Source organism: Oncorhynchus keta, chromosome 28 (assembly GCF_023373465.1).
Source record: "Oncorhynchus keta strain PuntledgeMale-10-30-2019 chromosome 28, Oket_V2, whole genome shotgun sequence".
Classification (NCBI taxonomy): domain Eukaryota; kingdom Metazoa; phylum Chordata; class Actinopteri; order Salmoniformes; family Salmonidae; genus Oncorhynchus; species Oncorhynchus keta.
In genome coordinates, this window is record NC_068448.1 from 32,178,433 (window position 1) to 32,192,265 (window position 13,833).

Consider the following 13,833-nt stretch of genomic DNA (forward strand, 5'->3'; position numbering starts at 1 on the left):
AGTTTACCAGACACACTTATCTACCGCAGAATGCCAATTCAGTATCTCACAAAGTTACATCTACCATAAAGTACAACAAATTCACCATAATGAAAATATAATAACATACATCTCTGATATTATGTGTTTACAAAAATGGAGTGCCTGTTCGCAAAAAAAGACTCAAATAGACTTTTTTTTTTTTTAAAGTGCAACACACTAGCAGACCTGACAAAGTTCTCAAACCTTACGTCTGGGAATTACCAGGGACCTCACGATACCATATTATCATGATACTTAGGTGCCGATATGATATGTATTGCGATTCGATACTGCGATTTTATTGAAATTTGATGTTCTTAGCATATTGCTCACTATATGCCTGCTGCAGAGAGACAAGAGAGACCATGAGAAAGTGTATTTTGATCAGTCCTGGAAATAAAAGAGTAAAAAATATTGTCTCACTATTTAAAAAAAGATGGAGAGCAAGCTATTGGATGAAAAATACAGCAGGTACAGCCGACTAGCGCTACCTAGTAAAACAAATTGGAGTCAAAGTATCAATATAATATCATCCAAAATAATATTGCGATAGGTAACTGTATCGATTTATTCCCCCATCACTATCAAACCTGTTCAGACAAACAATCCGACACAACATCTGTTACGTCCAACTTCTGAAAAGTGATGTATCTATACAGAGTAATAGCATAAATAAGATCTAAGTACTCACACAGCCACGCAAGTAAACTCAGTCCTCTCTGTGGTGAGAAGCTTTCTGCAGGCTGGTTCACTTTTAGTGTGCGTGTGTGTGTGTGTGTGTCTGTGCGCGCAGTGTGGACAGCGATTCTTATTCAAATTCAGCTGTCACTCTGAGAGCCACTGTGTGAAAGGGGAAATGGTCTCTAGGCAGGCGGAATGCACTGCCCCACTTTTTTGTGTGTGTGTGTGGGGTGGGGGGGGGTTGAGTTGGGATGGAGGGGAGGGGAGGAAGGAGGGAAGGAGAGAGGGAGGGAGGGGTTGGGGTGCTGTGTTGGCTGTCCCTGGGCCGTCGGTGCAGGGACACCCCCTCCCTGCTCCCGGAGAGGGGAGCATCCAAACTGACCACCAGAGAGACGACACAGGACCTCCGGTCCAGGGAAAAATAACCTGCTGAGTTTGTGGCATAAGTACTTCCTGTTGCAGACAGGGTTGTCCCTGTGCACTACATGACGTAGGAATTACAGCTTAACTAACTAAGAAGTTGAAATGAGGAGAGAAAATAAAAACATGCTCTATATTTTCATTGGATGAAATAAGAAGATAAGGTTGAACTGTGTTACTTTAGCATAATGTGGCACAACAACTTTAAGTTGATACAGTAAGTCTCGATCAATAGGACATACAGTAGTTGACTAAACTCTGACAAAGTCAGAGAAACTTTGGTTTTCAATAACATGAAATCCTAGTTCCAGGTGGGAGGGACTCTCATATACCATGCCTAACCCTTTAACTGTCTCGTCTTCATAAACATGTCGAACATTAAATTACTATTACGAACAACTCAAATAAGAACTTCCAATATTTTTGTTAAACTTTATGTTTATTTGGGGACTAACAGAGCTCTACCAGGCTGTTGAGAAGTCAAAAGAGGGTCATACCAGCAATGTCATATTAGAATGGCAATTTGCATTATATTTTTGTTCTTCTCAATAATACTACAAAAATGACTTTAGGTCTGCTTCAATGGCTTTTTTAGGTAGGTATGCATCATTAAATGAGTAGTTATGATAATTGTGCACATCCAAACATGAATATTTAATTACATTGAAATTAATATGTTTAGTGTATATAGTGCAATGTCTATCAAAATGCTTTTCTTACATTTCAAATGATCCAGGTTCTTCCACCATCTTTCCCACATATTCAGACTGCATTTTTAGATACTAAATTACAAAGTGCAGTCTTTAATTACTGTTATAGGAGTTATTTTATATGCAAACTTAAAGGCCCTTCTGAATATTGATTAAATGACTCCATGGGTCAATTTATGTCGCCTAATATAGTGTGGTTTCAACATTTCAACCCTATTTTTCACCAAAATATTTTTTTATAGAAAATATACATACCATATTAGTTCACCATACTTGTCACTGACATATCAACCCCCTGGATGAGCACATTTAAAATATATATTGCTTTTTAGCCTTTTTACAGTGTAAATATTTATTTTCATATTTCTACTCTTCAAGGTCTCTACTAACAGGAAATGTGCAATATTTATCCATCACCAACTGAATTCCTGCCGTTTATCCCATATCTTTGGTGACTGATTTTGAGTTTTCTTACAGACCTCTGAGTGGGCAAAGTCAGAGTGCCACAACACTGAACTGCAGCAACCCAAAACGATGGATACAAATTATGTTAATTGCTGCAGGAGGGCTGGGGGAGTTGACCAATCAAGTTAAGGTGAAGATTTTTTTTCATATCTACTTCTAACTCCATTGCCAAACATGCTCTACCAGCCGGTTGAGGGCTAAAGCAGTGGTCACCAACCTTTTCTGAGTCAAGATCACTTTCTGAGTCCAAATGCAAGCTGAGATCTACCGCTCAGATTTGGTATTTTATATGAGTTAAAAAATGTAAGTCTGTGCAGCAGTTCTGTAGCAATGAGGTTTGTGCAGTAGGCTAGGCTATAGGCCCAATACATTATCACCGCATATTAGCTTTACTTGAATTGCTCTGCCAATCCATTGTTGTTCAGACCATTAAAAAAAAGATTATATAAACATTTTGAGGTAGACGATATGATCACACCGGTAATAGATCAGTTGTTGTATTACTTGTGAGGCACAGCTGAGTGAGCATACATTTTAAAAAATGTGCTTTTTATTTGTATTTTACTGGGCTGATGGATGCCTGCGCATCTGATGGTCAGTCTCAGAGGAGGGTTAGAGCAGCAGACTGAGGGTCCGCCTCTCAACGTCCCTCCGCTCCCCCTTTCCTCTACTGACGCTGAGCAAAAAGGGACACCGTCTTCCAGCTGATGGCGAAACTGTAGTCGCACCGCACAAATCCATGTTGTTACTCCTATGAACAGAGAAGGTGAAATATTCCTCTGCTAATAATAACGGAGCAAGCCTATCGATACACTTTCCTACTCATTCATTACAGCTGAAGTGCTGGTTGCAGCACGAGTGGAAGTAGGGAAGAACAAACATGTTCCTTACTTATAAAAGTGTTGAATAAAAAGTGCGGACAGCGCTGAGTAAGCACTTATATATATATATATATATTAAACACGAACTCACTGAGAACAACAGCAGCACATGGCTGTATTCATTGACAGTTGATCTCAAGTCATGGTTTTAAAAGTTTTGAAATCTCACAGTATCACCTTTGCTGCGATCAACTTTGATCGCGATCAACCTGTTGGTGACCACTGGGTTAAAGGGTTAAACCTTTGTATGAGATGGCTGTAAGGTTGTGTGTCAACCAGCCAAACCACAGAAACCACACAACGGAACAAAGCCGCCCTCACATTCACTGCTCTGTGGTTACATGACCTTTGACCCTCTCTATGAAAGGGCACTGAGATGGAGTCCGATGCGGGGCAACCGCAGCAGATTCAGAACCTGAGGAAAAGTGATTTTATAAGCATCTCGCTATGGTCTGATCTTGATCTTGCCTGTGTTTTTTTTGTGCCAAAAAGTGTATGTGTATGTGTGTTGACATTGAGAACATAATGGTAACCCGATCGAGTCCCAATCAAGACAGAGATGTCTATAGCTCACCTGTTTACAGACTAGTGGGGAGAGGATAACATAGCCAACTACATCCTCTCTGTGAATCAAAATGCCAATTCAATGGCTCCACAGAGGAGCTCTCCACTTTGAATAAAAGAGCAATACATGACCTCATTCATCCTTCCGTCAAAATAGGTATTGAAAGACATCCATCCTAAGGGTGGTGGTGGTACGGTAAAGCACAGCGAACACACAGGTCAAAACCCCCTCAACATTATATTTTCTTTCTGCTAGCCTTTTATCCTGAACTTCCAAGAACATGTCCAGGCCTCTGGCCTAGTCTACAGTTGAGTGAAAAACACGGAGGGTCTTAAAGTAACTGTCCTGTTTTTCCAGATTTCTATGAAATATTGCCTATAATTTATTGCAATATGAGTGAAATAGTTTTCCTTCCAATTTTTTGTGTTTTTTTTAATGAAGTATGTTAAAAAGCTGCTCTTCTGTGTTGGCATGGTGTGGGCGTACCCCAACAACAGAATACTGTGGGTGTATACCGGTCATTAAAAATATTATTAATATATAGTTTTTAAGTGTTTTTTTCTCAAATGTATGCTTTGAACAAAAATATGAGTCAACAGCATTATTTGGGTATGTTAACAGAATATGAACTTTAAAAAGTGACATTTTCACTGGACAGTTACTTAAATACAAATCCAGATAATACTGTCATACTTCAGTTCAGTTCAGTATACTCAGTGCACGTGCATACACACTGACGCACATACATATTTTAATAGGAGGGAGACATGCGGTTGGAACAGTGCTCACCGCTATGCCTCCCAGTAAAAGTCAGATGAAAGATAAAGTAACCTGGGGACACTAGACAAAATAATCCCTGGCTTTCATATCCTAGAACACAATAATGATAAGCCTTGCCTTGTGTGTGTGTGTGTGTGTGTGTGTGTGTGTGTGTGTGTGTGTGTGTGTGTGTGTGTGTGTGTGTGTGTGTGTGTGTGTGTGTGTGTGTGTGTGTGTGTGTGTGTGTGTGTGTGTGTGTGTGTGTGTGTGTGTGTGTGTGTGTGTGTGTGTGTGTGTGTGTGTGTGTGTGTGTGTGTGTGTGTGTGTGTGTGTGTGTGTGTGTGTGTGTGTCATGTAGACGGGATACCAGCTGTGTTTTCATGGACAAATAGTGCTTCAGAACAGTACTTAATGAAATGTACACATCATAATGAACTCGTTTCGATAGCAGCGGTGCATAGGCAACCATTCAATAACACATTTCTTTAAAGTTGCAGTAAGCAGAAATCGCTCAGCCATTTCCTGGTTGCTAAAACCATAATAGTTATGTGGCAAAATAAGCTAGAATCATTGTACCATCTAAACCGCTGTTAAATATATTTTCCATAAGCAAAAATATTGTATTTTCAGCTGTTTGAAGCTGTTGTACAAAACCAAAATAAAAAATGCAAAAACTAAACTTAAGAACAAGCATAGAAATAGCGCACATAGAACAGATCTACTGCTTCAAATACTTCCTTTCAACTAGAATGACAGACCTATAACTCACATTTCAGTGTGAATTTCGTCAGGTCGCCCAAAAAGTTACATTTTGCCACTTTAACTGTCCTGAGTCAATGTTCACTGCAACATAATTCAAAGAAAGGTTAACACCTAAAATAACTAATTATGTCAGTCTGACTTATTTCTTATTAACTGACCATCTCGATAAATGACAAAGATGATCCATTCTGTATGCGACCATCAGATCAAAAGTAAAAGGACAGGCAGAGGCAAAAGGAGTGACAGCAGGCCAAGTACGACAGAGCTTGGCAACATGAGGTTGCTGCTCACTCACATTAGGTCATGATGGAAGAGTCTCTCTCTTTATAAAGGCACATGACTCAGTGTGGTAACCTTCACAGACAACATGGTCCAAATTCAACACTGAAACCAAGTCAATGAAACATTAACAGTAAAGGAGTAAAATGCTGAGTGATTAGGATCAGTGTTTAGTCTCTGGATGACCCTCAGGACATGTAAACCCATTTCCAGAGCTGACCTGAGACCTGCTATCTATCACTAACCCAAATATACTGCTGTGAGTCCTTGAACAAACTAGTAGCCTACAGATTGTATTTCATTGTTAACTTGTTTGTACTTAATGCACTTTGACTCTTTGTACTGTAAGTAAAACTATGACCAATAACCTGTCTAGATTCCCCCTGATCAAATAGGCCTCTCCATACAGTACGGCTGGGAAGGAGACAGACCACCCAAAAGTGACATCCCCAACAGAAGGAATCAGTATAGCTATGTAATGATTAAAACCCCACTTCAAATACTTTATAATCCCCTGAGAACTTCAAACATACACTACTGGAAACACAGGAGCCTCTTCCCTGACAAGCTACATGACATAATCATATACCGTCTGCATGGCAACTTCTGTTGTGTCTGCAACAGGGTTACGATTAGAGCTGCGATTGATATATGACGATTTTCCTTCCAGAAATAAAAATACTTTGTTTCTCTATGGTATAGTAGGTCAGGGCGTGACTGGGGGGTATTCTAGTTTATATTTTCTATATGGGGTTCTAGTTTAGTCTTTCTCTGTTGGTGATTTGTATGATTCCCAATTTGAGGCAGCTGGTAATCGTTGTCTCTAATTGGGGATCATATTTAAGTAGAATTTTTCTCACCTGTGTTTGTGGGATATTGTTTATGTGTAGTTGCATGTTAGCAATCCATTGTTGTCACGTTTTGTTTATTCTTTATTGTTGTGTTGTGTGGTTCACTTACTTTAAATAAAATAGATGTGTAACCCAGATCACGCTGCACATTGGTGTAAGTATGCTTCCAACGATCGCGATAGAATATCACACCACAACAGGACCAAGCAGCGTGCCCAGGAGGAGAGGGTATCATGGACTTGGGAGGAGATTCTGGATGGGAAGGGATCCTGGACTTGGGAGGAAATCCTGGCAAGACAGGTTCGCCTTCCTTGGCGGGAGACGCAAGGAGAGAAGGGAGGACAGCGACGACGCTGGGGTTCGCGGCCACAGAGAAAGCCCAAAAGACTGCCCGAAAAATGTTTTTGGGGATGCACATGGGGTGGTCGCCGGAGCCGAGGAGTGAACCAGAGCCAGTCTGGGAGAAAATGTAGAAACTGGAGGAGAGTGAACGGAGAGAGTCAGAGACCGTCAGAGACCGTCAGAGACTGGATGGAGGTATTGGAGGAGAAAGAGTGGAGAGAGTTGTTGAGTTGGTGGAAGATGCACAACATTTGCCCTAAGGAGCGTGTAATAAGTTTAATGCCACCTGAGTCAGCTCCCCGTACTCGTCCTGAGGAGCGTGCTATTAGTCTGGTCAAATCTGTGCTGGATCCACGCATCAGGTCTCCAGTACGCATCCACAGCCCTGTACGTCCTGTGCCAGCTCTCCAAACTCGCCTTGAGGAGCGTGTCATTGGTCCGGTACCATTTGTGCCGGCTCTACGCACCAGGTCTCCAGTGCGCCTCCACAGCCCAGTATGTCCTGTGCCAGCTCCTCGCGCTCACCGTGCGAAGTGTGTCATAGTTCCGGTACAATTGATGTCGGCTATACGCACCAGGTCTCCAGTACGCCTCCACAGCCCAGTACGTCCTGTGCCAGCTCCTCGCACAGCGTCATCGAACCGGTACCATTGAAGCCGGCTATACACACCAGATCTCCAGTACGCCTCCACAGCCCAGAACGTCCTGTGCCGGCTCCACGCACTAGGCCTCCAGTGCGCCTTCCCAGTCTGGTACGTCCTGTGCCAGCTCCTCGCACCCGCCCTGAAGTACGTGTCACCAGTCCAGTGCCACCTGTGCTGGCTCCACGCACTAGGTCTCCAGTGCTTTTTCCCAGTCCAGAGCTTACGGCGACGGTTCCCAGTCCAGAGCTTTCGGCGACGATTCCCAGTCCAGAGCTTCCGGCAACGATTCCCAGTCCAGAGCTTCCGGCGTCGGTTCACAGTCCGGAACCTCCTGAGACGGTCCATAGCCTGGAACCTTCTGAGACGGTCCACAGTCCGGAACCTCCTGCGACGGTCCATGGTTCGAAACCTCCTACGACAGTCCACGGTCCGGAACCTCCAGCTCCAAGGCCGGAGCCTTCCTCTGCATCGGGGCCCAGTCCAGACACGGCGTCCAGTCCCACTCCATGGCAGGAGTCTTCCTCTGCACCGATGTCCAGGCCAGGGCCAGTGTCCAGTCCTGCTCCATGGCAGGAGCCTTCCTCGGCATCGAGGTCCAGTCCAGGCACAGTGTTCAGCCTGGGTCCATGGCTGGATCCGCGGGATGAGCGGGTTCTTTGGCCCACACCAGAGCCACCCCCGATGCTAGTGGATCCGCGGGATGAGCAAGTACTTCGCCCCGCACCGGAGCCGCCACTGACACTAATCACCCCCACTACCCTCCCCATTTGGTTTCAGGTTTTGTGGCCGGAGTCCGCAACTTGGGGGGGGTACTGTCATGCCCTGACCATAGAGAGCCTTTGTTTCTCTATGGTATAGTAAGTCAGGGCATGACTGGGGGGTATTCTAGTTTATATTTTCTATGTGGGGTTCTAGTTTAGTCTTTCTATGTTGGCGATTTGTATGACTCCCAATTAAAATCATCGTTGGTAATCGTTGTCTCTAATTGGGGATCATATTTAAGTAGCATTTTTCCCACCTGTGTTTGTGGGATATTGTTTATGTGTAGTTGCATGTTAGCAATCCATTGTCGTCACGTTTTGTTTATTCTTTATTGATTTGTTGCGTGGTTCACTTACTTTAAATAAAAAAGATGTGGAACCCAGATCACGCTGCACGTTGGTCCGAGTATGCTTCCAATGATCGTGACAGAAATATCTTTCTGTGCCGATCTCCGCAGTAGCCTAATTGGCCCAAGTCTTCAATGATGCAGACAGAGTGTATCTGTATGACAGACATACAACAACTTGTTTGTGTCCTTCCATTCCCCTTAACGGTAATGATCTGTATCAGATCCAGCGTCTCAATGCAAGCTAACTAAGCCGCTGCAGGTAAAGACAAGACCACCACTACCACATACAGAATAGGTAATACAATATACAGGTAACTGCCAAAATAAAGGAAGCACCAACATAAAGTGTCTTAAAAGGGCGTTGGGCCAAAACAAACCAGAACAGCTTCAATGCACCTTGGCATAGATTCTACAAGTGTCTGCAACTCTATTGGAGAGCAGCGACACCGTTCTTCCACGAGAAATTCCATAATTTGATGTATTGTTGATAGTGGTGGAAAACACTGTCTCAGGCACCACTCCAGAATCTCCCATATGTGTTCAATTTGATTGAGATCTGGTGACTGAGATGGCCATGGCATATGGTTTACATGGTTTTCATGCTCATCAAGCCATTCAGTGACCACTCGTGTCCTGCGGATGGGGGTATTGTCATCCTATGGGGGCATAGCCATTGTCCTGCCTTCGAGATCTCCACTTGGTCATATTGTACATATATATTAGATTATGTAACATGTGCCCATCTCATTGATATGAAATGATTAAAGGTACACACGTTGTTTATGAAATAGGTCACTGGAATTATTTATATGGCCACCGCGCGTCCTGCGTGTAATGGTCACATGGGCACGTGTTCCAACAGTTTCCAACATGTTTTTTTTTTTTTTTTTTTTACTGTTGCCTAGGTTTTACCTTGAACCCATTTGTGCGTACATCATCCTTTATGACCACATGTACCTCTGGGATTAATTCAAAAGTGAATTGATTAGTTTCCACACCCACCATGCGTCATGTGTGTAATGGTCATATGAGGTGAAATGTGTGCATTCTGGGAAGTGAGCACTCATTCTGTTTGACCTGACGAAGATCCGTTTTGGATCGAAACGTAGTCAGTAAAGCAGTGAATTGGGAGCTGAAACAGTATGCGGTCCTTCCTGATCTTTACAGGCGGCATAGCCACGGTAGACAAAATAATGGCCTGCCCAGCATTTTCATACATGACCCTAAGAATGATGGGATGTTAAATGCTTAATTAACTCAGGAACCACACCTGTGTGGAAGCACTTGCTTTCAATATACTTTGTATCCCTCATTTACTCAAGTGTTTCCGATAGTTTGGCCGTTACCTGTACATTCTCCTATCTCTTTGTAATAATTTGTTGAGCTATGGCTCATTACAATGATAAATATTCAAGACATTTTCAAAGATGTGCTCTGTGTCTGGGCTGAAGTGGAGGGCACTTTAGGGACATGTAGCTTAAAGACTACTGCCTCTGACTTTCTGTCAAATGGATTATAACCAAAGTTGGTGAATTCTAAGTGTATGCACAACGCCATAATGCATATCAGTTGTTCAGTCACCAAGAGAGAAGATAGTGAGACTTTATTTCCAAAACATCAGGGTGAGCATATGTGTATTATTCTATTCATTTGTCTTTATTCAGAGTTACCAGGAGAAGACAACGGCTTGGACAGCTTACATGGGAGACAGGCAGAGTATTTTGACAGCTCCTTCACAAAGGGGTGTGGCCACAAGTTTGAATGGTTTCCCGTTATTAGTGAGATATATTTCAGACGCAATCAGGCATTTCCCTGGAGATTAGCATCAGCTCAGATCATCAGCGGATGTGCATGTGCGTGTGTCTGTGCGAGCATGTGTGTGTGCGAGTGTGACTTTACTGATAATTAAATGGATTTCCCAAAGATCCCTTTATCAAAGAGTTAAGATGACATCTTCTGTGAAGACAGACTAGGCCTCAACTGTGAGTCATGTATTATTCCATCAGACAGCTTTAATCACATGGTTTTTCCAAGGGTACATTACATTATTTGACAGACAGGGGCTTATCTTCAATTATCTCTTTACATTGTAGCTGAACAGCTGTCTGGAGTCACACTGTAAGCCGAACCAAAGCCAGATGTAATTGAGAGACTAATCACTAATACAAGTCCCAAGTCCCATGTCAGGAGGAAACAAGGGGGTGATTTCAGTCAAGGAACATGATTAAGTTCGAATCACAACCCCAGAGAGAATCTAAAATATCAAAGACATATTGATACAGTGTTTTGGGGCTTTGGAAGGGGCCCCTCTCCAGACACTAGCTCCTCAGAGCAGAACAGGGCAACGGCTGAGGCAGCAGGTGCTGACGGGCTGGGATGAGAGATGAGGCTGACGCCCTCCCAGGGCTGCTTGGGGCCAAGACTTGCAGATCTCTTGAACCCCTTAGGTTAGTGACACACACACAGCAGTGGGGCTAAATACCAACCAGGACCTGATTAAACTTATACTAACTAAGCCCACAGACAGAGGCCATGGAAACCTTTCAGATGTTTAAACAGTTGCCTGGCTACCCAAACTCCTTGCTCAAACCAAACGCTACACCACACCCATGGACGTTAGTGGCTTCTCTGCAACGAGTCTGTATCTGAGTACCTCTCTGAAGATTTCCAGACTGGAAATTCATTTTAGACCGTATGATTGGTCCCAGAAACCGGGTTGAACCAGAGCCAGAACACACGTGGGTAAAGCAGCGTTTGAAATTGTGTCATTAGCTTTGATATTCTGATTGGTTAGAGATGATCCAATAGCTGATGACTTTGTTTTGTACAACACACCTCCTTTTGACATCACCACAAATTACTTCAATGATGGCTGTCTCAGACTGAAGTCTATAGCGAACGGTAGAGCTACGGAACAATTCAGTTGGAGTCGTGAGGCAATCCAAACAGCGCCATTGATTGGGAACATTTGCAAATAAGTGCCAGCAGGGTCCACAAACCTAAGAGTGATGGTCAATTTTGTCCAACTCATGTCACAGTTAACAGACAAAAGTAAGAAGGATGTATAAGGGCTATTTTCCAGCTAAAGCCTCATGTCATAGAATAGTCCTACATATACATTGGGGATTCCCTAATCAATCTAAAAACCGTTACTGTGACTGAAAGTGATTGAGGTCCCCATTTCAATGTTAATTTGAGCAGTTTCCTAATCCCAGTGGAATGTGTGAAATGGTGTCAGTAATCTGCTCGCCCTGACCCTGTGGCCAGTGGAGTGGCAGAGGGCCATGCACAGCACAGAGCAGAGCTGCTCTGGTGTCAAGCAGTAATAAAACAGGAACAAGGTATCGTGTGAACCGAACAGCAAATATAAGGAAGAAGTTAGAAATGGGTATAGAGAAAGACAAAACTCCTGGAAAATTGTATACTTCAGTGAATGTTCATGAATGTCATTATTTTCATACCTACTGTAATTTTCCTTCCATTTTTATCTCAACTTGCCTTGTTCCCTGTACTAAAATCTCAGTCAGCAGACCAGGGGTTAGGACTGGGAGCTGGAGTGTTGGCCTATGATCTTCCACCCTACCATATCTTTCGGTGACAATATTTGACCACAGATGATGAGATACCTCTGCAGCTCCTGATTGTCAATATCTGATTATCCATAGCAAGCTGAATCACTTTATGTGTACAGGCTACCTAATATCCATCTGCATGAAAACTAGATGCAAACTATGGAAGTTATTACATTGATTATAATGAGTAGGATACAGTACCTCCCATAAATCAATGTTACTTTGAACACTAGCCTATTCTGTAAACTTCCTCAGGGTTCTACAAACACAGGTTCAGGATAAACGGTCGCATAACAGCAGTTATTTATTACCGTCAACGACCGATAAGTGTTGGAGAAATACAGAGGGCAGTGAAGTTTAATTCTACAGCTAAAACGAAAGGTAAAAATGTGCAGTAATCTCACCTGCTCACCACTTTCTCTGATCCACTGTCTCTGCTTCCTAGCCCGCCTCGACCACTTGTATGAGTCCTGTGTTTGGTCTGCAGTCCAGTACTGCACAGAAAGGAGGAGGAGTAGAAACCAGCGTTTATCAAAGTGGATATATATATATATATATGTAGGCCTACCCTACTGTACAAACAAGGTAGGTTTCTGTTAGGTATGGGCGCCACCCTGACGCTATACTGACTGGGCTACAGTACTACACCGTTCAACCCCCGACATCGACGTCTTTCAGCAGGTAGGTTAAAGGCTGACGTTAAGACGACAGAAATGTTACCTTATCGTTCAGGACATCAAAGTTAAACTTGAACGAAGAAGAACAAAGCCTCGGTTTGTTTGATACACATTGCAATGCCCTAAACCTAGTTTATTATAATTTCCCGTAAATCACTTGCTCCTTTTCCCACCTGCCTCTCTCTGTATGTAATCTTTCTACAAATATTAATTTCCCGCTCCTCCCCAATAACTCTGACCAGGACAGGTATCTGCCCAGTCGTTACAAATGTAGGATCATAAATGGTAATAAGAGTGGGGGGGTTGAACATGTTTCATTTCTTCATTTCCCGTGATAATTCTTAATAGTTAGGTTATGGGTCAATTCCTTAGTCAGAAATAATTTTGTATTAGCTTTTTTAGTGCCTCCATGTAAGCCTGTTGTAGGTACTGCAGCTGGGTATTTTGTTATGAGGAATATAAACATCTTTATAGAATGATGATGACAAACGCCATCAACAAGCTCATTATCTGGTGCCAGCCAAATCTGACTGGGAGATAAACCTCAGAAAACAGACTTCTGCAGAGCACAGGAACAAGAGAGCAGTCTGTTGTTCAAGGGGCAGATGGGGGTGATATTGTGTGGGGATGGGTAGTGTGGTAAATCTGTTATGTAGTTTGCTGTTCATTACTGTATTGCTTTTTCATATTGGGTTTGGAGTTGTCCCCATCACAGACCAATACAACTTAGGATCCATAAACAAGTCCTGCCCCAGCATACCTCACATTCCCTCCCAGTAAAGGGTTCCCTCATCATAACACCAACACAGTAGAGAGGGCTGTTAGAGCTATCTGGACCAGGGATTGTTATAAATATACCTCCTCCTCCATTCCCCTCCACCCTAGGTGTAAAAATATGTTAATGTGACAGGTGAGGGCAAAGAATGGATTTATTGGTTTGGTTTGTGAGGGTCTATTAATTCATTGTTTTCTGAGGGTCAAATTGTTATTTTGGAGTAACGAGCATAACTCAGCTCTGCAAAATGTATTATATTTGTATTATGTTGTGTATTTTTAGGATTTGTGGGCTCAGGGCTATATAGGTCTGAATTAT

The 13,833-nt window shown here is 42.9% G+C and overlaps 1 protein-coding gene across 5 annotated transcripts in view; it reads right to left on the reverse strand.

Annotated features, from left to right (window-relative positions):
* Positions 1 to 12,941, reverse strand: part of lamb2l (laminin, beta 2-like) — a 56,109-nt gene extending 43,168 nt beyond the window's left edge. For 2 of the 5 annotated variants that reach the window (XM_052482815.1, XM_052482811.1), the window contains exons 1-2: positions 12,784 to 12,941; positions 12,468 to 12,557 (exon numbers count right to left, since the gene is read on the reverse strand). The gene's annotated coding sequence lies outside the window, so the exon portion shown is untranslated. Of the gene's footprint in view, positions 1 to 712; positions 737 to 12,467; positions 12,674 to 12,783 lie in introns of those variants that run through there. The other 3 variants (XM_052482813.1, XM_052482812.1, XM_052482814.1) reach the window with 3 other exon arrangements.
* Between the last annotated feature and the right edge of the window lie 892 nt (positions 12,942 to 13,833).